At 41.9% G+C, this 26,222-nt stretch overlaps 1 protein-coding gene across 1 annotated transcript in view; it reads right to left on the bottom strand.

Annotated features, from left to right (window-relative positions):
* Positions 1–26,222, bottom strand: part of LOC124112669 — a 206,278-nt gene that overhangs the window by 6,930 nt on the left and 173,126 nt on the right. The window lies entirely within an intron of this gene.

Genomic DNA, 26,222 nt, shown 5'->3' with positions numbered 1-26,222 from the left:
CAGGCTCTTATTTACCGTGTTATTGTATTTATGTTCATAAGTAACATATATAAGATGGAGTGTCACTTTGTTTAATGCACCTGCTTGATGGACTTCCTCTCTTACATGTACCCCGTCTGGGGACTGTGACCTGGGAACCCCCAATACAGCATCATATGCCTCCTCTTCCTCTTGTAGTCTCTGAAACGACAGTTTTCACTGCATCACAGACATGTATCTTGTTATGAAGATATTACGCGTTAATTTATTTCCATTTAGTTTAGAAGCTGTGCAAAATAACACCTTCAACATTTAAGTTGAACCAATCTCACCTTCTCCACTGTTTCACATTTTGCTCGAATCTGCAGCAACTCATCATTTGCCTTTGTCAATTTTGTTTTCACTGAAACGAGAAAAATGCATGGATAGCCTTAGATAACAGTTCTATGCGTCAACATTCCGGACATAGCATAGCACGGTCCATTGAAAATAGGGAATTAGTATATTTCCAGAAATGATACAATGTAGTTGTATTAAAGACAGGCCATTTGAAACCAGGATGTTCAATTACCACCATGAACACTGGCAAAATATGAACACACAATGCCATTTAGCAAGTGATCAAATGTTTTATTTCGGATAACTCTTTCTTAGTTAAGTACAGATTCTTGTACTTTTTGAAGTTGAGTCCTATCCGGCAGTGGCAGTGTGGGTTCGAATCCCGGATGGGACTCAACCTAAAAAAGTATGGGAATCTGTACTTTTCTAAGAATGTGTTATCCCAAATATAACATTTGTTACATATGACCACTTTCTAAATGACATTGTGTGTTCATAACTTTCGGGACCCGTGAAGATTCCGGGGTAGAATAGGTCTTCAGCAACCCATGCTTGCCATAAAAGGTGACTATGGTTGTCATAAAAGGCGACTAACGGGATCGGGTGGTCAGGCTCGCTGACTTGGTTGATGCATGTCATCGATCCCAATTGTGTGGATCGATGCTCATGATATCAATCACTGGATTGTCTGGTCCAGAATCGATTATTTACAGACCGCTGTCATATAGCTGGAATATTACTGAGTGCGGCGTTAGACAACAAACCAAACGAAAAAATCATAGCTTGAACAAGTGCGAGAATCTGTACTTCACTAAGAAAGTGTTATACCAAATATAACATTTGTTACTGGCAACATAAGCAAAATCAAAATTGTGGATAGAAGCGATATTGAACTATATATTATTAATGTCAGATTACCAGCTTCAACTTCCTCATTCTTCTTTTCTATCTGTGTTGTGAGATCCCCTCTTTCTTTTATAAGTTGTTCTTCCAGTTCAGCATAGTCTGTGTCTTTTTGTTTAACTTGTTCCTCAAGTCTTTCCATTGCCTTAAAACAAACGCGAACGACCGTTTAAGAAGTTCATATCGACTGCATTTACATGTAGCAGTTTATGTCATTTTTTTTACATGTTACACTCCTTTTTTATGAAAACTTCAACGTAGGTGTAAATGTACTTTTAATAATCACTACCATTGTTAAAATCATATACATCTAAATATATATCTCTTCTCAAAACAAGGGCACTCTTTACATAATACATAGACGAGCTTGTGCTGTCTCTCCACAACGTACAGAGTGCATGCCAGCTATTTGCCCATCTTTTTCAGCAAGTTGTTTTTTGTGGTGAGCTTCCACCTTTTCCTTGTTGATATAGACTAGAGCTGAACTACCTGAAAATATAATATTGCGCAAGTAGAAAACACGGTGTGACAAGATTTATAAGACTGTTATCATATATCTTTGAAAAGGAATATAATTTAAAGTTGATATTGTTTGGAATAATTCCTTGCTTGTCGACGTTTGCTATTCATGTTAAAAAGAATACTCATCCTGGCACAATGTATTTCCATTTGATCATATAAAATAGAAGCCAAAGCAGGCCACTTCTACATGGGAACACACGTTGCCGTTGGTTACCAAGCAGAGTTACCCGCCCTTGATACTCAACTGCCTTCTCGTCAGCATGTGTCGTGGTATCTAGGCCTGGGACAGAGACTTTTTGTGACAATGTAAGGATTCTAATAGCGTGAATAACCAAATTCATGTAGCATAAGTTCTATCCCTTCACAACATATTGCAACACTTGGGATCCGCTTCTGCAGCTTGCCTTATTGCTAACCAGCTCTGGAATATGTATGTATAAGAATATGCTCAGCAAGAGTAATCCTCACTAATCCATATTCCCTGCCACATCCTTAACTCTAACATATAAATTGATGCTTCAGTGTCTAGCAGCGCGGCTTATAATACGTGAGTCCCGTAGAATCGGAGACCAACAATCCCTCTGAATAGTTATTGTGACACTATGTGACACAAAGAATATCTGGAAAACAATGGTGTTTGACCACAAAATCCCACATTAGATCCATATGAGGCATCTGGTCATTGTCAAATTTAAGTTAAGTTACATTCATGGCATTGACTCCCCAAATACAAGCATGACACTCTTCTGGACCTAGGAACTGCAATGAATGGGTTGATGGTTGTGGATGTTCCACACGTGCAGAGCCAACGGTCTAGGGATCAATGGGTCTACTACATGCATGCATTGCGGAGTTGCTGTTCCCAGGGTGGTTCCCAGGATTCTAGTTCTGGAACCATAGTCCCTAGAGCCAATACGGCACAATGGAAAGACGTTGGCACTAGTTTTAGTCATCTTCAGCAGTACTCTAAGTAGTAGTGGTGGTGTCGATAATATGAAGGTGTACATTGTGTTCCAGAACATGGCCAGTGGATCGTGATCCCAGAAGAATGAATTTGAGATTGGAGAGTCGAACATTGGAAGATGGTAGTCGTGTCTTGTAGCGCCCACATCAGTGTTTTGCGTGTTCAGCTGTTAACCAATCACCTAAAAGAAATTCAGATGAAGTTGTCATTATGTTGGCGTGGACTGGTGTCGCCTTGACATCGCGTCTGCGACGACATTTGTAACGCCCGAGATGTGGTGAAACCAGGCCTCTAGTTGCACGCCGGTCAGCAACGTGTAGAAATGTTCTGCCAAACAAGTTACTTGGAGTGTTACCACAGTGGCTGTCACTAATAGTCCTGGCTATTTCCAGTGGATCATAGCTGGAGCGAAGCTTGTGAGTCAATTGGCCTGAGGCGAGAATGTTATTGTCACACCCGTTTAAAGTTTCTCCACTTTCTGAATTTGCAGCTAACGTCTGTGGAGTGCTCACTGGCACATCTGGAATATGTGAATACATAATTAGGTGTCAGGGACGGAGACACCAAGCACATAGAAGTCGTGAAAGTTTTCGTGTGATCACACCCCCAGGGCTAAGACGTTATCACAAGACTGTACTTGGTGAAGGTGTAACTGAAGGCACTGCTGTCACAAACCACGAATGCCCTGGAAGTGGATGGGGCCCTGGATGGGGCCAAGTGGAGTAGCCGCCGATGGAATTGCCATTAGTTAATGTGCAGGAAAACTGTGATGAGTGGTTAAAATAACGTATAGTTCTGCGTGTGAGTAAGATGAAAACGGAAACGGTTTTCTGATAGCCATTCGCAGTAGAGCTCATTTCAAGGATGGTGTTGCTTTCCTTAACGTTGGATCACCCACAGAAAGTGGAATGTGTGTGGACTGCATAGTAATTCTCTGAGCGCCGGTTCCCAAGTAGACACTTGTACAGGGGTAGAAAAGTACATCACCAATCCCAGGACGAAGAGAGGCGCATTTGGGGACTGTTCTGGTGACGATGACATACCAGACACTGATGCACCCATTGTTGCCATTAAATGTGAAGGTGCCATACCTTTGGGAAGCATCAGCAATGTTAGGGTAATTGATTTGCAATATGTCTGATGGCAAGACGTTGTATTCAATGATAGATGAGAATCATCGAAAAGATACAAAGCTCAGGACAATCGCCAGTGTATCGCCAGTGACAGACAAAGCACTGATCCCCAGTAGAGCTCCAATCACTAGCGACAGTCGCCAGGAGGATGCATCCCAGGTATGTGATGACGAGGACCCTTAAAGTGACACCATTCGGCGCGACAGATGGCGATCCAAGGCGAGGAGAAACGCTGGTGTGAGACAGTTCTGGTGACATTGACATCCACCATCGACAGTTTGGACAATCAATCGCGGGAAATCATTTTTTTGTCACGATCACGTAAACATTAATGCACAAATGCATGGTCCAAAATGAAAGATGCCACATTCGTCATTGTAATAGCTTTCTTGAAAGATATCTTTGACGTTTCATTCAGGAAGAGTGTATAATAAACCCAAAGTCAAAGGATATAATTGCCAACAGTTCAAACAACTGTATCACTGGACTGATGAGAAGGGACGTAATGAATAACTCATTACAGAATAAGCAATGGCAAAGAGGACTCTGGATGGACACGTTTTAGATTATGCGTCATATGATCGAAGTGAAGAAAGACATCGGAATATGTTGTGCCAGGATACGAAACAGTATTAGCCTCAGGACTATAACATGTACTTTGGTATATTTATCTTTGGTAAAACGCCTAAAAACATTTACTTGTCAGTGTGTCCAAGACCTACACCATGTATCGATCAGGAACATATGATATGATTTGTCTTTTCTTACTTAGTCCATGTGAATGGGAGTGAAACTACACTGGCTTCAGTAAGCCCAAACCTGGGCGGAAACATTCATATTTCACCACACATCAATCTAGGATAATTCATTGTTAATAAGTGTACATTATTGATATCTGATGCACATTGAAACCTACATGTGTATTAAGTGAAAAAAATCCTTCTCACATCATCTGATGAGCTGCAATTTCACAGCAAATGGTGCTTAGAACCAACCTAAACTAAAACGCCAACATTTTAGTAGATTTTGATTAGTAATATTATATTCAATATGAATCAAGAGGCGTGTGATAGGTTGAGATACCTTCTTCAGTTGAGGTCTCATCAAGTTTCTCCTTGATAAATTGTTGTGTGGAATCGAGGACAGCACACAGTGTCCTGTAGCCTTCAACCCCTTTTTTCTTCAAAATCTCCAGGAACAGTTCACATTGTCTCTCTGGTGCAGCTAGTCTACACCTGTCAAAGTCTTCCTGTGTGAAGACACAGCCCTGGTACAAGGCATCCAGCACAGGGTCGACCTGAAGGTTCGCCTTTAGATATACATGATTCCTTTGCAGGATAACAATATGGGGAATATCCATCCTGAGATGTAATGCGTGCGTGATGGTATCTGTAAAATGAAAACAATACCAGGTATGATGGTTGTTTCACGTGGTGAACATTATTGAGTTTAAATCAATATGTAAATAGCTACCCGATAAACTGCAAAGAGAAATGAATAACAAAGCGTGGTTCATTTCACGAAAAAACATTTTTCTATCATGAAGTCATTGCTGAAGATTCGAACATGCTCTTGCAACTTGATGATGTCATATTTTGGACGACGTTCTGGAAGGGAAATGTCGTGTGGGCTGTTCCCCATAGATGTATCTGGGGTACGCATATAAACGCAGTGGCTGAACGGTCGCATTCAATAGCGGGGGAGATATGAAAATCGGTATGAGGAGAAAATGTACAGATAGTCGACGTTAGGGTTGTGAGAAAATGCGGGAAATACCAAACTTGACAAACCTGTTCTCAAAATGGACTTCTCCGACATTGCCGAGGTCGGATTCTATTGAAGAGTCATCGTAATTATAAAGAAGGTAAAATGGTGTTATATGTACATTTTAATAAAATCCGTAAAAAGGCTGTACATAATTTTGATATATCATATACAAAATATACAATGCGTAGTCGTTGTATACCGTACAATAAAACATTGCAGGGAGAATAACCACTCTGCGCCCCTCGTGTCTTTATTTCTTTTTTAATGTCGGTTATGTGTCTGCATTAAAACTTCAAAGGGCATGTGGCCGGCTGCAATAGGCTTGGTAATGAGTTTCCAGAGGATATGTAAAGCGACAATCATCGTATGTACTAAATACAGTTTGAAGACAGGGTCATAGTTTGAAAGAGGTCAGCACAAACAACCAGTATTAAAGATGTTAGAAGATGATGTGCACAACCTTCCAGAGACTAAACACAAGAAAACAGCTTACAAATTATTGGTGTAATTGAATTAAAACAATTTAAATGTTTAGCAATGAAATATACAATTAAATTGGTCGACACACATTGAGTTAAGTATTTGATAGATATAAGCTTCTCTGTACTTCCAAGTCTGAAATTAGAGAGTAAGTAAGTGAGGGAGTGAGTTTGATTTTACGCCGCTTTCAGCAATATTCCAACAATATCACGTCGGGGGACACCAGAAATGGGCTTCACACATTGTACCCATGTCGGGAATCGATCCCGGATCTTCGGTGTGATCAGCAAACGCTTTAACCACTAGGCTACCCGACCACCCCTGAGGGAGTAAGTAAGACATTGCCTTGCTGTGTAATAATGAAATTACTTCGTACAACAAATTTGTTTCCGCCCAAACCTACGCCTAACCATCTTGAAGTATGAAATCATTTCCACCTACAGCTTTCTAGATGCGTCTTATCTACCCGAACACTAACACTGAACTCAATTTACATCATAAACAGTTGTTTCTTATTGTCTATGAACACATTCAAGGCTTCAAACTCAAATGTCTACAAAATGGGTCGTATGAATATTGTATTTGCTGTGAATCCAAATATATGAGGCGTAAAATACACATGGAATATGACACAGGAGATCTATCGACAGTCAGAAATGGCCTCCGCCATGATCAACAGTGAAACAAAATTTGAACGTCAGTTAAGGTAGAAACTCAACACATGAAGCTCTACGGCATAAACATACAATGTTGAAAATGTTATTTATATCTCACCCGACTTCCAACACAATGTTATCAGTAGGCCAGTATCACGTTACAAAGCTAGAGTTTGTGCTAGTCCCTACATTCATGATATGCAGTGACAGGAATGGCGTCTGATGACATACTTAATATCGGTAGCTTTAAAATGTGTTGGTGGAATGAAATTAAGTCCATGATGTCACACAATACAAGTGTTTATCAAACTACTACAATCACGTGTATGTGTCAAATAAATAAGAAGTCGTAATAGAAAACAACTTGATCACAAATCAGACACAATGAAAGAACCAGTCAAGAGTGATTTTCGTGTTCACTGTGATGTTACTTGAAAGGGGACAAGACGCACACATCCAGTTTGATTTACAATCCGGAAATGACCATATTTGTGTGCAATTGTCCTGTTTATCCATCTAGCACTTGATGTGTGACGCACGATGACAATGTCTCAGATGTTTCACACAGTATTACAACATCTAAACCTAGACAGAAAATGGTTAGAATAGACACCGATTAGACGTTACCCACAGATATATCTGATACACCCGAAGACGGCAGAAGATGCACGTAGGCAACAACTCTCTATCTGGAACATGTCGACATTGTTCAGTTGTACAAATTACGCAACGCGCCGACCTTAATGTCTGCTGATAGTCGCGTGTGGCCATGCAGTGAACGAAACATGAGAATAATCCGTATGAGAATATGTAAGCTAGCGTCGCCAACGTCATACTCGGCCTCAAGGTATGGATATTTTAGAAAGTGTGAAGCCCGACTATGGCACTATAATGACCCACTACAAGACAATAACATAGAGTTCATACAACAGCCATACACAGAGAGGACTCTCTGAGATCATTTGCTAACACAGGCTATAACATGACCAGTTAAACAAATGAAAAATATTTACGCAAGCGAGGCCTCCCTTATAAAAGCTCTTCGTTTGCTATAATTTTCATGTCAGCCTAAGCCAAATGTCTTACCCCAGAAGACGGCTCAGGTCTTCAACACATCAATGTCATACAGAATAAAGAATCCGCTACCTTTTCAAGTGGGCGAGGGCCTTGCTCACAGTTCAAAATCTAAACGCATGTCACGTGGTTACAAACAAAGCCATAAATGAGGAATGTAGTAGGTCAAAGTTGTCGCCATGTTGCGTAGTACATTACTGTGTCACACTGACATTGACGGACTAGATTTTCCTTAGCAAGTGATGTTCCTAACATGCATTTTCTATCCATAAACTTACACAAAATACACAGCTGATACAATTGACTTTTCCATAGCCTCAAAGAATAGAGTGAGTGGATTTGGTGTATTTCTGTTTTGAACTGTATTTTCAGTTATATCACGGTGTGTCAGCTTAATATGGGAAGAAAGCCTGCATTGATGCAAATCTTAGATGCTACAAATTCAAACCCACGAGTACGGCTATGTGCTGACAAGCCACGAATCATGATCGGAGTGATTCTGGGATTCGAACCTACGACCACAGGAATTGTTCAAATGCAATTCCCCAAAAGTTGGTTGTGAGAAAAAGTGTTTCATGTTACGTGGCAGAAGAGACCGCAATCACGAGAGCTTGTATAATTATAATTATCTTTATCTTAATATTATATAACTCGCTGATAAAACATAGAGTGTGTGGCTTATGGATACAGAGTGAAACTCGTTAGTGTACACACTGTCATTCGCGAAAATCCACCTTTCAGTAGATTGCTGCCAATGCGTATATGTCTGTGAAGTTACCTATATCTGTACCAAAGATTCGTTAATCCGGACATTTAAGAGCTAGAGGGGAATGCTACCGTCCAAATAAGTCGTTGCACTGTCCTCCCATAACTCATTGTTAGTGCATAACACTCCAGAAATGTTGAGGTAACAGGATTGGGTAAAATGCAATAAACACACGCCACATCACGTGAGTGGTATAGAGATCGGAGCATAGTAACCTGAGAAAACAAAATATCAATGAAGGGAGCTCACCTTCTGGTCAATAGCAAACATACCAACTTACAACCAATTGACTTGTTTGTGTAGGTTTTGTCGAATCCAGTTGCTCGCTTAGCAAGTGAAGTAGTCCGACTTATGATCACAATTATGATGTCCTTCAAGCCATTCAAATTACAAGAACAGAGATTGTATATACGTGTATTAAGTCAACATCGACATGATACACTTAATCTATATGTGCATGTTTAATATCTTCGAGGGTTGAAATAAAAGTTTTGAGGCTCAAATATAAGAAATTGCGTAAAAGTGAAATATTTTATTTACGACATAAACACGAGTCAGCTAAATAAACTGTTTCGCTGTTTCATGTCTGTAAAATAAGAGCCAATGATCTTTGGAACATGCTTAAACTTGAGTAACATGCACTGATCATGAAAATATTTTATAGTTAATTTCCCACCGTGTCGCCGAATTTGATCAAATCAAACAATGCGTGTTTAAACCCCTCTGGCGACACGTTTTCTGACTTTGCAATCATTCACACATTCAAAATATTGTTATATGACAGTGTATTTTATTGTTGAAAAGTGTAGCTGTGTTGCACTGCATATATCAGGATTCAAAATGTCTCACATGTATAGGCCCTCTTACTCATTGGCTTGGCAAAAAGATGAAGTTTGTGTTTAGGACAGTAATGGTCAAGCTGCTTTTGTTAAAGCCATTCTCGCGAATTCCCCTTTTCTCAAAGCACCAAACTTTCAAAAAACATCTTTCAAAACAGCTGTAGAAGCTAGTGACGTTGGTGCTTGAGCTGTCCTGTTGCAGGAAGATGCATCAGGCTTTAATCATCCTGTTTGTTATTATTCACGAAACCTGTACAAACATCAAAGAAATGATTCCAATATTGAAAAATATACTCTTGCTCTATTGTTGGCTTTGCAACAATCTAAGTGTACTTGGGTACTACTATGTTTTCTATTCAAGGGGGCATTGGTGGCCCTGTCGTCTAAGGCGTCGCGATTCACTATGCAGAGTTGCATCCCTTGGGCACGCCAGAAACCTTTGATTGTGGGTTCGAATCCCGGTTCGCCCCGATTATGTTTCTAGGTTTGTCAGCACAATACCCGTGCTCATGGATTTCACCGATGTGGTAGACGTCTGAGACCTGCATCACTTCGGGCTTTCCTCCCACATTAAGCTGACACGCCGCGATATAACTGGAATACTGTTAAAAGTGGCGTTAAACCCAACTCACTCACTCACTCCTATTCAAGTGTACACTGATCACATTCCACTGACTGTTCTTCATAAAACGCCTCTCTTTGCAAGAATTTTAATGTGGCAGTCCCCCTTACTAATTTGCTTGGCAAAAAGATGAAGTTTGTGTTTAGGACAGTAACTGTCAGGCTGCTTTTGAGAATGTTAAAGCCATTCTCGCTGGAGCTGTCCTGTTGCAGGAAGATGCATCAGGCTTTGATCATCCTGTTTGTTAGTATTCACGAAATATTTACAAACATCAGAGCAATGATTCCAATATTGAAAAATAAACTCTTACTCTATTGTTAGCTTTGCAACAATTTGAAGTGTACTTGGGCACCACTATGTTTTCTATTCAAGGGGGCATTGGTGGTCCAGTCGTCTCAGCCGCCGCGATTCGCTGTGCAGAGTTGCATCCCTTGGCAAGCCAGAAACCTATGATTGTGGGTTCGTGACACGCCGCGATATAACGGGAATACTGTTAAAAGTGGCGTTAAACCCAACTCACTCACTCACTCACTCACTCACTCCTATTCAAGTGTACACTGATCACAATCCACTGACTGATCTTCATAAAACGCTTAATGTGCTGGAGCCTCTCTTTGCAAGAATTTGAATTATACATTAAGCATATCAAAGGCAAAGTCAATGTTATTGCTAATGCATTGTCTCGAGTTCGAACGCTCTTTATCCGAAGGGAGAGTGTAATGCAGTGTATTTTGTTTGTTTCATGTGAGGATCGCTCATCATTCCTGATTTAACGCCTTGCCCATCTGCTTGACCACTGTCGCCGCTTGGTGAATATATAGTATTATCACTGACTTTTTCTGTCTCCATTGTAATTTGTATTTGATACAATACACTGTCATTGAATATTGCACTAGCGCTCGATTGTGTACTGCCTTTGTAGTTACTGTGCAGTAATTTGAGTTGATTTTTAAATCTGGTTAATGTTGGATTACAATTGTTAATTGCATACCATTTGTTGGTTGTTTGTTGGTTTCACAGTAGGATTTTTACGTATATATTTCTGGGTTAACATATTGTTTCAAAATTAGTGAGTGATTTGCGGGCGGGTGGAAAGGTGTATTCGTGTATTGGATCTGTGTTGGTTGTTTGTTTAGTGCGTGAGTGCGTTTGTGCGTGGATGCGTAGGTGCGTAAGTGCCTAGATCTTTTGCGCAGCTTTGGCAATATTCCAGGAATATCACGTCGGGAATGTCTGAAATTGGCTTCACACATTGGATCATTTGGTGAACATTAATAGAGAAAACAGACATCAACACACTGAGCCATTCCGCTAAACGTGTTGGAAGTGATCCAGAACTACGAAATGGCCACTCAGGTGTGACGTTGTGTGTCCAAATGTGTTGTTTATTGTGAAGGAATAAGGACGTGGCATGCTGACCTAGATCGGTATGTGCACAGTGGTATGAGAGAGAGGGTCCGTTTATAAACACATGACTGACAGGGTGTAGCGCCGGGTGCTTTGACGAAACATAGATGGTATAACGCGTAAGATTTACGTCCCTTATTGAAACCAGTTTGTCTTCTATTGCCATACACCCCATGAAGATCCGTGTTAAAATAGGTTTTCAGCAACCCATGCTTGCAGTAAGAAGCGACCATGCTTGTCGTAAGAGACGACTTACCGGATCGGGCGGTCAGGTTCCTAAATTAGTTGTGACTGTTTATATACCCAGTCTGTGCTGCCCCTCTCATTTACTCCAGTATGTGCTGTCTCTCTCATTCACTCCAGTCTGTGCTGCCTCTCTCAATCAGCCCGGTCTGTACTGCCACTCTCATTTACTCCAGTCTGTGCTGCCTCTCTCAATCAGCCCGGCCTTTGCTGCCCCTCTCATTCATTCCAGTTTGTGCTGCACTTCTCATTGACTCCAATTTGTGCTGCACCTCTCATTCACTCCAGTCGGTCCTGGCCCTCTCACTCACTCCGCTCTGTGCTGCACCTCTCATTCACTCCAGTGTTTGCTGCCCCTCTCATTCACTCCAGTCTTTGCTGCCTCTCTCATTGACTCCAGTTTGTGCTGCACTTCTCACTGACTCCAATTTGTGCTGCACCTCTCATTCACTCCACTCTGTGCTACACCTCTCATTCACTCCAGTCTGTGCTGCACCTCTCATTCACTCCAGTCTGTGCTGCACCTCTCATTCACTCCACTCTGTGCTGCACCTCTCATTCACTCCAGTCTGTGCTGCACCTCTCATTCACTCCACTCTGTGCTGCACCTCTCATTCACTCCGCTCTGTGCTGCACCTCTCATTCACTCCAGTCTGTGCTGCACCTCTCATTCACTCCAGTCTGTGCTGTCCTTCTCATTCACTTCAGTATGTGCTGCCCTAACCTCTCATCTATTCCAGTCTGTTCTCCCTCTCATTCACACCAGCCTGTGCTGCCCCTCTCATTCACTCCAGTCTGTGCTGTCCCTCTCATTGACCCCAGTCTGTGCTGCCCCTCTCATTGATTCCAGTCTGTGCTGTCCCTCTCATTGACTCCAGTCTGTGCTGCCCCTCTCAATCAGCCCGGTCTGTGCTGCCCCTCTCATGCACTCCAGTCTGTGCTGCCCCTCCCTCTCATTCACTCCGCTCTGTGCTGCACCTCTCATTCACTCCAGTCTGTGCTGCACCTCTCATTCACTCCAGTCTGTGCTGCACCTCTCATTCACTCCAGTCTGTGCTGCACCTCTCATTCACTCCAGTCTGTGCTGTCCTCATTCACTTCAGTATGTGCTGCCCTAACCTCTCATCTATTCCAGTCTGTTCTCCCTCTCATTCACACCAGCCTGTGCTGCCCCTCTCATTGACCCCAGTCTGTGCTGTCCCTCTCAATCAGCCCGGTCTGTGCTACCCCTCTCATTCACTCAAGTCTGTGCTGCCCCTCCCTCTCATTGACTCCAGTCTGTGCTGCCCCTCCCTCTCATTCACTACAGTCTGAGCTACCCTTCTCATTCAGTCCAGTTTGTGCTGCCCCTCTCTCTCATCCATTCCAGTCTGTGCTGCCCCTCCCTCTCATTCACTACAGTCTGTGCTGCCCCTCTCATTCACCCCAGTCTGTTCTGCCCCTCTCGTTCACCCCAGTCGGTGCTGCTTCTTTCATTAACTCCAGTCTGTTCTGCCCCTCTCATTCACTCCAGTCTGTGCTGCCCCTCTCATTCACTCCAGTCGGTGCTGTTCCTCTCATTCACTCCAGCCTGTGATGCTTCTTTCATTCCCTCCAGTCTGTGCTGCCCCTCTCATTTACTCCAGTCTGTGCTGCTTCTTTCATTCACTCCAGTCTGTGCTGCCCCTCTCATTCACTCCAGCCTGTGCTGTCCTTCTCATACCTTACAGCCTGTGATGCCATTCTCATTCACTCCAGCCTGTGCTGTCCCTCTCATTCACTACAGCCTGTGATGCCGCTCTCATTCACTCCAGCCTGTGCTGTCCCTCTCATTCACTACAGCCTGTGCTGCCCCTCTCATTCACTCCAGCCTGTGATGCCCTTCTCATTCCCTCGTCTGTGCTGCCCCTCTCGTTCACCCCAGTCGGTGCTGCTTCTTTCATTAACTCCAGTCTGTTCTGCCCCTCTCATTCACTCCAGTCTGTGCTGCCCCTCTCATTCACTCCAGTCGGTGCTGTTCCTCTCATTCACTCCAGCCTGTGATGCTTCTTTCATTCCCTCCAGTGTGTGCTGCCCCTCTCATTTACTCCAGTCTGTGCTGCTTCTTTCATTCACTCCAGTCTGTGCTGCCCCTCTCATTCACTCCAGCCTGTGCTGCCCCTCTCATTCTCTCCAGCCTGTGCTGTCCTTCTCATACCTTACAGCCTGTGATGCCATTCTCATTCACTCCAGCCTGTGCTGTCCCTCTCATTCACTACAGCCTGTGATGCCCTTCTCATTCACTCCAGCCTGTGCTGTCCCTCTCATTCACTCCAGCCTGTGCTGTCCCTCTTATTCACTACAGCCTGTGATGCCCTTCTCATTCACTACAGCCTGTGCTGCCCCTCTCATTCACTACAGCCTGTGCTGCCCCTCTCATTCACTCCAGCCTTTGCTGTCCCTCTCATTCACTACAGCCTGTGCTGCCCCTCTCATTCACTCCAGCCTGTGATGCCTTTCTCATTCACTACAGCCTGTGCTGCCCCTCTCATTCACTCCAGCCTGTGATGCCTTTCTCATTCACTACAGCCTGTGCTGCCCCTCTAAACGAATCCACTTTATTGTGACAATAATCAGTTTCTAGGAACTCTTCGGCCATATCAGTGTGCACAGATGGTATAAGTAGATTACACGGGATTTTCACGAAGAAGGCATGACCACATATGCAAGAAATACAAAAGATGAAAAATGTGTTGCAACATTGAAATATTTGAATCTGTATTCCAGATTAACATTTTGTGGCATCCAGTGTACTGCACTGCAGCATCCGGAATAGCACAAAGAGGAATCGGCATATGGCACATGAAATGGGGTTTGGCACCCCTGTTACATCTATGAGAGGGACCGAAAGAACTGCAAGATTGTTTTCACATTTTGAGACAGAGCTGTTACTCATTGTGAAGACTTGCCTCCCTTAGCTGTGCCAGGATTGGAGGATAGTAGGTTCAGATCTGAGATTTGTCCTGATTATGATCTTGAATTTGTCAGCATCATACTCATGTTCCGACCAGACAGCTGTGATGTAACTGGCATACTGTTGAAAGCAGCATTAAATCCAACTTACTGGCCCTACCCTAACCTATTCATAAACAACAAACAGATTCCTTCATTCCGTGGGGGATGAAAAATAGAATAGATCCTCGGTGTGTCATACTTGGGATAGTAGTCAACTGACTGGAACATGTTGCACCTAGACAATGGAATTAATTATCTGTGTTGTCTCGCTATAAGTTGTCAGTAAATGGTGGGTTGATCGTTATCGTAATTGATATTCAGAGTGTAATGGTCTGCCTGTGCTAGTGGTTTATTGGTAGTGTGTCTGTTCGGAGAGCAGAGGCCCTGGGTTTCGATCCCCGGCCAGTTCATACCAAAAGACGTTTACAAGGATGACACTTGCTGTTCGCCTGCCGGGCGCTCGGCATTAAGGGGCCAAAACAAAGAGTCGATTTGGAATTGGTTTTCGGTGTCTGAGGGGAGTATTCATGTTGAAACTGCGGCATGTCATCTCAGTTGGGAACCACTATAAAATTGGCTCTAACCCGGTATAGAACAGACAGACAGACAGACACAATGCAATGTTAAACCCCTTACCCCTCACTGGAGTGAAATGTTTGTTACTGATTAAAATATCCTGGTACACAGTGATTTGACAAGCCCTACAGGACCACAATTTCACGATGAACGGAAAGAGGGAAGCATGTGCACGACGTGCACGTGAAAAGCTGTGTTTGGATGTATTGTGACAGAATCGTTGCACATCATTATTAGCGAGCACAACAACATTGACGACTGAAGAAATAGGCAGATGCGTAGGCATTCTTGAAACTATGTCTCGTCACCAACGTGTTTGGTGTCTGCAGGGCATTGGCATTGGCATTCGGATCAGCTACCCAGTGACATACATCCTTTATGTGTTCCTTCACACACCAGGGAGACAGGTTCTCCTTATTGCAGCAAGACGTTTTATGCTTCGCCGCGCGGATGGTAGACGTCGTGTTTACAGGAGTCACGGAGAACGTTCTGCCCGAAACTGCAGACAGGAAGAGGACCGATTTGGCGTTGGAAGCGTGATGATCCGAGCAGACATCTACAATGGTAGAACAGACTCAGTGCAAGCTCAAGGGATGAGATTCCTCGGCCTCACGTCCTTTCCATTAGGCAAAAAGCGAACGTCATTTTCAAACAAGAAGACGCCCGACCTCACACGGCAAGACTGACAACAGCCTTTTTGAGGAATCACAACATCCGGCTCCAGGCATGGCCCCCCAGCTGCAGGTCTCCAGGTTTAAACCCAATCGAACATTTATGTGATGCACTGATGGACTGGATCAACGACTGCAAGCACGTCAGCAACATCCACAGAACCTCCGACAGTTGGCACAAGCATTGCAGGAAGAGCACTGCAATCCCCAGGGCACAATTCGGGATCTGATTGCTTCCATGGGGCCAGTCAGTTTGGGACCCTAATGGTGGTCATACAGGATATTGAGCACAGATGACCTTCACGTTGAACTCTACCCCTGTGTGCGATATGGAACATGTGTCAATGACAATGATGTGTGTTAATTTAGAACAATCGATTACCATCTGTTGATTAATTATATAAATGTAATATATATATGTAAATATGATATACATCTACAATCACTTTTGCGGGTTTTTTTCAGAGTACATATTGATTTCAAATGGTAATTTGTTTTTCTTATTAATGTATACAATATATATCAATATATATGGGGTTTAGAAGAACATCAGAGTTGTACCAAAGTAAAACAGAGTATTTTGGAATATTCTACTGCCCCAAATTCTTAACAAGCTTGCAATCCCAATGTGCTTGAAGTTAGGATTTAGGAGCATCATCATGCAGTTGAGCAGATGGGATTCTAAACGGGTACTAACTTAAAGTGGATATTTGATTATCCAGACAATTTCTCAGGAAAAAAGTCTGAATAAAAGTGATTCATGGTAAGTGTGTGTTTTTTTACCCGGTATAGCATTTAAACAATACAAATCCTGTTTATGGCAATATGTTAGAACTTTAGTGCTGGAGAGTGATTCAGTCATGGTAGACATGCGAAGAGTATTTCCAAGCATGACAATCCCTGACAAAACAAATGTCCAGTGGAATTCCCTTTTTTAACTTACACCTATATGATCCCATGTTTTTCAGGTGAACAGTTGACGTGCACTTGCGAACACATTTCGCGAACACCTGGTATTAGCACTACATTTGAACCCCATTATCTCGAACCCTTACTGACCAGAGAAATAGTTCGACCTATCAAGGGTTCGACACATCAAAACATGCAAATATATTGTGCAATATTTGGAAAGAAATAAGCAATAAAATCAGAAGCATGTGTCACAGATAGAGGATAGTATATGAGTTCATGTCATACTATGTTTATAACTCGAGTGTCGTAAACGTTTTATGACCTGAACATGAATGTAATGTTCTCTTTATTACCGAAGAAGATGTCTACATACAGAGACAGGACTACAGGACAGGAAGTCGCAACATTAGCAGTACCACAATAAGTCGACTGACGTCAATAATCTTCAGATATGACGTCGCTTCTAGTGTGACGTCATTCCAACCTCAAGTCACAATAGGTGGCACGAGTGGCCCAGTCGTCTAATGCCCCCTTTTACTACGACCACGAATATCCAGAATCACCCCCAATAGGAATTTTTTCATGTTCGTAGATAAATCTTAATCATTTTTTGAAGTTATGAATCTTATTTTATTCCCAAACATTCGTACAGTTCGCGGGAGTTCGTCGAATCGCCGAGAAAGTTTTTGCTTGTCAAACACTTTCGTGGAAGAGTCCCCGAAATGCAATTTCGTAGCTGTATCGTAATCCATTCTTAATCAATTCTTATGTTCTGTAACAACTTCGTAATCGAATCTTTTGCATTCTTGGCTATTTCTAGCGATTCGTGGCTCCCAAAGTTTCTTGTCTTCCAGGGGCGGTCGGGTAGCCCAGTGGTTAAAGCGTTGGCTCGTCACGCCGAAGACCCGGGTTCGATTCCCGACATGGGTACAATGTGTGAAGCCCATTTCTGGTGACCCCAGCCGTGATATTGCTGGAATATTGCTAAAAGCGGCGTAAAACCATACTCTTGTCTTCAACCCGAAAACATCCCGAAACAGCCACGAATGTCCCGAGTCAACTACGAATCATGTGAGAAATAAGTAAGAACAACATTCGGCATATTTGTAACTTAGTAGTAGGTGATTCTTACAATTCGTGCATGATCCGTACATGAATCTTGTAATTCCTACATGTTTCTTAAACCGTTCCTGGTTATGTTTCTAGGTTTGTCAGCACCATACCCGTGCTCGTGGGTTTTACCGAAGTGGTAAACGTCTGAGACCTGCATCACTTCGGGCTTTCTTCCCACATTAAGCTGACACGCTGCGATATAACTGGAATACTGTTAAAAGCGGTGTTAAACCCATCTCACTCATTCACTCACTAGGGCACCCTAGGGCACATTTGATTTTTTATGAACCTCGATATGTTTGCCCTCGTAGTTAATAAATACATTTACGCATCTATATACATTTTATTTACATCACTTGAATATCATGACATGATAAAATAATAAGATTAAATAAATATGTACATTTATCAACATACAGAACACTCGACCAGTCGACTTGGCACCACCGTGTGCTAAATACATGAGGGATGGTGGCATTGTCAACATAGTGTATCTGCCTGGTTAAACCTGGTATTTCACTGGAGTATGGACACAATGAAGTTCGAGACAACGAGTTTAGAACGTAGTTACTGCATATCAAATTATTTCAAAGCGATACAGGCAGGACTGGCAGAGACAGCAGCAAGCATGGCCTAAGTTTAAAATGGCGCCGTATCCTAAGAGTGACATTTTATATTGTGCATTTCTGCAAACTTCATTGTTGGATGTAGACCAAGTGCTGCACTGCAGCAATTCTTTGAACCCTACATTTTTAAGAACTCATATCAATGTGTATCGAGAACCAAGTTGTTAAAACCAATTATGTTACCGAAAGTAGAGCTGTGTTCGGATTGTATGGGCACTTTAGGAATATACGTTTGAAACTATTCGTGCAGATCAAATGAAAATACTATAAAAAACACTCGTATGGGGATTCAAAACTCTCCTCACTCACAGCAGGACACATTGTCATAAAGAAACAGACAATTCAGTGAACTTAACTACACAGCTGTACATAAGGGCCGCCATGTAAACTGATATATTATATGCCCGCTTCAATCATTTTCATCACTTACATCAAAAGTGGAATATATTTAGAGGTGAGGTGAGGTGAAATTGGGTTTAACGTCGCGTCCAAGATTATTACACTTATATAGCACGTGTATGTGTCTGGCCGCTTGTACTAGTCCAGACTGATGCCGATGTATAGTGCTAGCACACTGAGATACCATGCCGCAGTTTAACATGAATACCCCACTCAGACACAGTATACTGACTCCGAGCCGACCAGTCCTTGTTTTAGCCCCTTAATGCCGAGCGCCAGACAGGGTAACAACAAGAACCATCTTTTAACGTCTTTTGGTATGACGCGACCGGGGATCGAACCCCGGACCTTCAGCTCTCTGGGCGGACGCTCTACCTTTAGGCCAAATATATTTAGATACATCTGTCAATTTCAAATCAACACTATTCATGTGGGTATTTAAAATGGTTATTTTACAGAATGGAAGCGAAATATGTCCACATATTCATGATTGAAAAACGTTTTACACAGTTGACTTGTGACATTTTCCAGAAATGTGTGAAATGTTCATAAACTGATCAGTGAGTGAGTGAGATGGGTTTAACGCCGCTTTTAACAGTATTCCACTTATATCGCGGCGTGTCAGCTTAATGTGGGAGGAAAGCCCGAAGTGATGCAGGTCTCAGACGTTTACCACTTCGGTGAAACCCACGAGCACAGGTATGGTGCTGACAAACCTAGAAACATAATCGGGGCGAACAGGGATTCGAAGCCACAATCATCGGTTTCTGGCGTGCCCAAGGGATGCAACTCTGCAAAGCGAATCTCGGCGCCGAAGACGACTGGGCCACCCGTGCCCCCCATAAACTGATCGGTTATTATATATTAATAATCATAACAATACTCATGTATGGATATAAAATGTTTCTAATACACAACAGAAACCAGTTATGGAGCAAACCAACACATTTAGCTAACCTTGTTATATGTTCGTACACAACAAACAACACATGAACAGGTTACTTCTAGGACCTCCCTTTCACTATTGTATTGTATTTGACAGTTTGAGTAGATATGTCACATTCACAAGTTTACACAGTGCCATGTTCAGTTCATTCCTTAGGCCAGGGCTTCATTAATCAGTGATCTTTTTGTGTCAGTCATGACGATCTCCTCCCCGCTAATCAACTTCATGGTGACTGTGACGAGATCTGGCCGCCCAACACCAAACACAGGGAGAAGAGCCTCAGGAAACTCTACATCAGCCTTTGCTAGAACAACCTCCCTGTCCAGATCGATAAAGGCGACTCTACCCCTCCCAACATCCAGCACAACTCCATAGTGGAGGGTGGCCTGTGTGCCGTGTGTGTCAGACATTGTGTTACTGTAACACTTCCCCAACTCCCCTTCCTGCCACACCCTGGTACAGATACTCCCCGAGTGTGTGGTGCAGCTCCTTACAGTGAAACACCAGGAGCGGCGCTGTGGATAAACATACATATCACTGTCCACCTGGCTCTCCTCCACTACACCCATCTCCAGGGTAGGGAACCCACGCAACGCATACAATGCACTCCCCAAACCCACCCTGGAGTGGGTTTCCCAGTATCTGGCTGTGTTGGGGGCAGGGGTGACACTAGAGGGGGATGGATAAAGTGGGATGGGGGTGGAGGTACACGTGCCCCTATATTTCTGCAGCCTGCGCCTGTCACGTGACCGTGTGGCGCGCGGTGAGTTGACCAGCTCACCGTCTGTCGTTACATGGCACACGTCTGTGTTGGCTCGATCAGCGTCCAGTTGGAGTTTAGGACAAGGAAATATAGATTTTATTTGTAGTTTAGCACTTGCACTTACTACAATGAATCATTTTGTTTATGATTTTTGTTACAATGATTCCAAAAACAGCGCTATAATTGATCGGCTGCCATTTTCATCTGCCTACGAGTTTAATGATAACTGTACTCTTAATTTAAATAATAACGCTGTGATATAATTTGGATGGGTGCTCAAATTGTTTGTTATACATTTTTGCACGCATTGATAAACAAATACACGCTATTTTAGATACGTTTTTACAAAGTTGCATCTGACCTACTTTGCTGTGTCTAATAGACTCCCACTGCCTAATTATGTAAATGTTTCAAAGTTATTTCACGATTAAACTATCATTGTAGGGATTCTAAACTCCCATTATACATAATAGTAAAGACTGAGTTTGACAAAAGTGCTGTTTCGTGATATTTTTACATTCGAGTGTTCAACAGACACAGTGTGAACAGGTAACTTCTACGTCCGCTTCAATCACTGAACACAGTTTAAGCGCACTCGCTGGGCGGGGAGTTTGTCAAGTGTATTGACTGGGATAAGTATTTGTGAATGATTTGTATAAACAGTTATATTATTATTATGACATTGCATAACAAAATCCATTGTTTACGGACAATCCCGGACTAATTCACACTTATTCCATCTGGTATGTGATAATGGTGACTTACATTCATCTGAAACCTACCTCACCCTGCTGATGATGGAAAAGTCATCAAACCGGCCCAGAGATTCACAAATATGGAACAGCTTAAAATTTAAATACGGGCTACTCCCTATTCCCTATCCACTGCCTTCCAATTGTCTTAATCAACTCTCTGTGTCCATCAATTATATACTGTATAAACTTTGATGTTAATAAGTATATATACCTATGTTGTTTAGCACTATTCATCACTTGCTTGATAGGATGTGTTAGGATCTACACCGAAACGTCGCACTAATTGTAATAAAGAAGTTGTTCATCCATAGAACTCGTCTTACTTCAAAATGACAATTCTTGTCAAAATTCCTCAGTTAACATGGACATGATTCTGTACCTTTTATTTATGAAATGTCATTTTTATTTCGGCCAAAAACACAGGTGTTATTAAGAAATAAACAAATACTATGTTATTAGAGAAAAAGGCACTCACACATGTTTCACATTAACAACCTTTCACCACCCAAGAAATCAACATCAAAGTTACATGTATATTTGTTTTTGTACATTGAATGAGTGAGTGAGTGAGTAAGTATGGTTTTACACCGCTTTTAGCAATATTCCAACAATATCACGGCGGGGGACACCAGACACGGGTTTCACACATTGTACCCATGTCGGGAATCGAACCCGTGTCTTCAGCGTGACGAGCGAATATATGTACATAGTTAATGTGATTCACATGAGTGAATATTGTAAATAAGCCACTTTTAGCAATATTCCAGCAATATCACGTTGAGGGACTCCAGAAATGGAATTCACATACACATTGTACACATGTGGGGAATCGAACCCTCATCTTTGACGTGACGATCAAACTGGCCTAACTCACCGCTATATGAGGTGCTTCTATAAAAAAGCTGAACTTTTACAAGTGTTACATATGTGGTGGTAGACTAAAAAATAATAAACATAATTAAAGCAAACACACAAAAGGAGTAAACGCAAATTGGCTAGGACATTGCTTATTGTGTTGTCACACATATGTGATAGCACCTCAAAACAATAAAAATCAATAAAAAATCAAAGAAGTGCAAAGTTCAAGTTGGCTGGTTGGCTAACTGAAAATTGCTACGCAAATGGGAAGTAATGCCTTGTCAATTATATGATTGTTTAGTCTTTGTTTTGACATCCCAAATTTCCCGGATAATGTCGAGGTCATGATAGATCAGCTCCACCTTATGACGTCTACATTTCCCGGTTGTTTGGGTACTGAAGTGAGGATGTCAGATTATTCACATTTTGTGGAAAGACACATTGCGTTTACATCTAATCTTTTTTATCAAGGACTAACCCTCACAGGCCTGGTCAAGACAATCCAGATATCCTATGACAGACGTTCAGAGGAATTTACCAAGTGTGACACGCTAATTGTCAAAATATGGGCGACGATGTTTCCTACTATGACCTCTATAGGGAGTGTTTACACATCCCCACACACTGACATTCACCTGAATAGATAGGTTGGTCATGCTTGGTGACTTGGTGAACAGCGTAGCGTCGTATCCCGACAGCGTGGGTTATTGTTCATGATACTGATCACTGGATTGTCAAATCAGGACTCGATTGTTTACAGGCCGCATTCGTATTGGAGGAGTATTGTTGGGTGCGATGTTAGGAAAAACACGAAAACATGTAATTCTTCTAAAAATTGCCGGGTGCCACTGGTAGAGCAGGACGTCCATTTTCGCGGAAACCTGGTGTCATCAACTAATTTTCGGTGATTCGGTCACATACTTCATCACTATTTTGCCTTTACTGCCAAACATAATATGTTTCTTTAGATAATCGAGACTGAATATTCTCAGAATGATTTGAATTGTATGCTTGGAGCCTATTTCTTTAAGCGAGTAAGTGAATATGGTTTTACACTGCTTAGAAGTATTCCAGCAATAACACAGCTCGGAACACCAGACATGGCCACACACAGTGAACCTACATGGACACTTGACACAGAATATGGGTGAATCTGATTGCTCAGCCGATATAAACAATATTTGTGAGTTTCCAGCACATTGTCTTTTCATCATACGCCATTGATTTGTGCTACCTATCAATGTTTTCTTGTGTTTCACCCAGCTCACCTTCTGCCGGTACTACACTACAGCTTTCTACAGTTCTGGAAGATGCTCCCACAGAAAACATACATGAATGAGAACTAGAGGTGTAACGATACGGGACGGTCGCGATACGATACGTATCGCGATACAGGGGTCGCGATACGATACGTATCACGATACAGTGTTTACTAGTACAAGCTAAGCCAAGTTGATGTCTTTCTGCTCTCTAAAAGATGTGACAAGTACAGTTGGAGAATATATAAGGTGTTTATTTACTGTTATAGCATCTTGTCAGCAATACAGTATGTTTTACTGAAACAACAAACTGGCTTTGAAACTGTTCAACGTATTTCATGTTTAAAAGTACCGTATTTTCTTGAGTATAGTGCGCAACCCCCCTCTAGCGGGTTCAATATTTTGGAAAAAAAAGAAATTTGAATATTATGCGCAGAAAAAAAATACACCGTACCCCTTCAGCGAAGTGTGGCAAACGAACGGGTGATGAGAGACTTCGTCAGTACAAATTCGAAATTTGAGATAAAAAATCACCAGACATGTTGATTTACCGTTTAAATTGTATTTTTTGTTCAGCTAGGCATTGTTTTATATCCAGGGATTAAGATTACCTTGTGTATTTTGTCGTAAACTAAGCCGGACACAGCAACCAGCTGTACACACGTTTTCTTGGAATCTACCGGTGATTCGGTCAAGACACACCAAATGATATAACTTAACAGGATTTTAATGCAAGGATCGGCAAAAGTTGTATCTGAAAGTATTTTTTATCAGCAATAATATATTCCAATATCTTGTTAATTTAGATGCAGCTTTTACTAAACATATTTAAAATAATAATAACCCTAAGCGAAGCAGCTGATCGCTATTGCCGGGTATTATTTTTAACATGGAACCAGTCTGACCAGTCACCGTCCAGGCTCCCGTGCACGTGATCGCGAGATTTTCGTGTTGACATAGAATCGTCCAACAAAAACAAATATGGCTTTTAACGAATCAAAGTATGGCATTTATGATATATGTATCCATTCTCTGTCAACAAGAGTTTGTTTCAAGGCGTCAATAGCGGTAACCTGACCGTGGTTGCTGTTAATAACGGTGAGTTGTGCGATCTTTCGATCGCTTCAGACACGATTTCGCCGAAATTAATTAAAACAATATGAAAAGGAATTTGGAATAAAATTAATGAAATAAGTTACAAACATAAGTCCAAATATACAAAGAACACTTTTTCTAGCCAGACAGTGTAATTACCTGAATAATTTGAGAACTTCAGTATGGATTTGTTGACATGGTATTTCCGGTGTTACGTGCTCACGGTAATGTCTTTCCATGGGGGAAAAAACATCAAAACTCATTAATTCGTGTATAATGCGCACCCCCTTCTACACAGCTGTTTTTGTGAATAAAGTGCGCACTATACTCAAGAAAATACGTAAGTAAAACTGTGTTATGAAAATATCGTATGTATCGCGATACATGCTTTCAAAATGGATGCATCGTATCGTGGGCTGTGCATCGGGATACAATACTGTATCGCCGTATCGTTACACCACTAATGAGAACACCCATACGATTGCAAAACTGGAAAGTACAACTGCTGGAGTGGTAGTGGAGTAGCCTTGTGTTTAAAGGGTTACCATGTTCACGTCGGGTTTGACTCCCAACAAGGGTCGAATGTGTGAAGCCCATTCCATGTGTTCCCAGCCATGATTAATTCCTTAACCTCACTACAACTGCTGGAGGTACAAGGGTCCAACGCGTGACTTGTTTTGATCCCTTTGGTATTAATCTTTTCATTTACATTTACATGTTCCGTTTACGTCATGGACCTCTGGTCATTATAAAGTCGCATCCAGCACACCGGTGATTGATAACACGTACTACGATCAACGCCGGTGACACACGATGGTAATACAGGTAACACATTGTAAGCAACTGACTTTTTAAGTGGTTTTGTATCCTAGAAACTATTGCTTAATCCAATTGCCTAATAAACATTAACTACGATATAAACAAACACTTACATGTGATGAATATGACACTTCTGTTCTTGTTGATGATGTGAATTGGACTTGAGTACCCTGCAAAATATAGTTTTCATTGTAATACATGATTTTGGCACATTTGTCTCTGAATACTATTCTCACATAAAAGCATAGTAAAGTGCGAGTGAGTCTTTCACTGTTGTTTTAAAGAGTAAACATCATATGGTTCTTTGAAGCTAAAACCATGATCTGGTCGAATCTAGGATTTGAATCCATGATACTAAGTTCAGAGGATCATGGCACGATTAAGGGGTGCAAATGTAGACAAACAAATGTCGACATGGGCAGCACATGCCCCAACATAAGATGGGAAGCACACAAGTGAAGCTAGTTACCTCATTTTGCCTTTTATTATTCAGTGAACTACATAAAACTTCCTAATAACTATGTATTTTCTGACATGCCAGAAGCAACGATTTTAAAGTGTAACATGTACAATGAATATTATACAAACGAAAGAGGTCATGCATTTCCGAGGCCTCGCCGTATCATTACATGTTATTATTTGAAAATAGCAAGGACGTTTGATGTAACCAGTTGTGGTATGTGGCGTACAGTATCGCTCACTAAACAGGTGTAACTGTTTGCTATACATAACTGCTATGGGTCATGTATCCGTTACCTGGAAA

Source organism: Haliotis rufescens, unplaced genomic scaffold (assembly GCF_023055435.1).
Source record: "Haliotis rufescens isolate VD_foot unplaced genomic scaffold, xgHalRufe1.0.p SCAF_9, whole genome shotgun sequence".
Classification (NCBI taxonomy): Eukaryota; Metazoa; Mollusca; class Gastropoda; order Lepetellida; family Haliotidae; genus Haliotis; species Haliotis rufescens.
The sequence above is the reverse complement of the archived record's forward strand: the minus strand, read 5'-3'. Positions and strand labels throughout refer to the sequence as shown.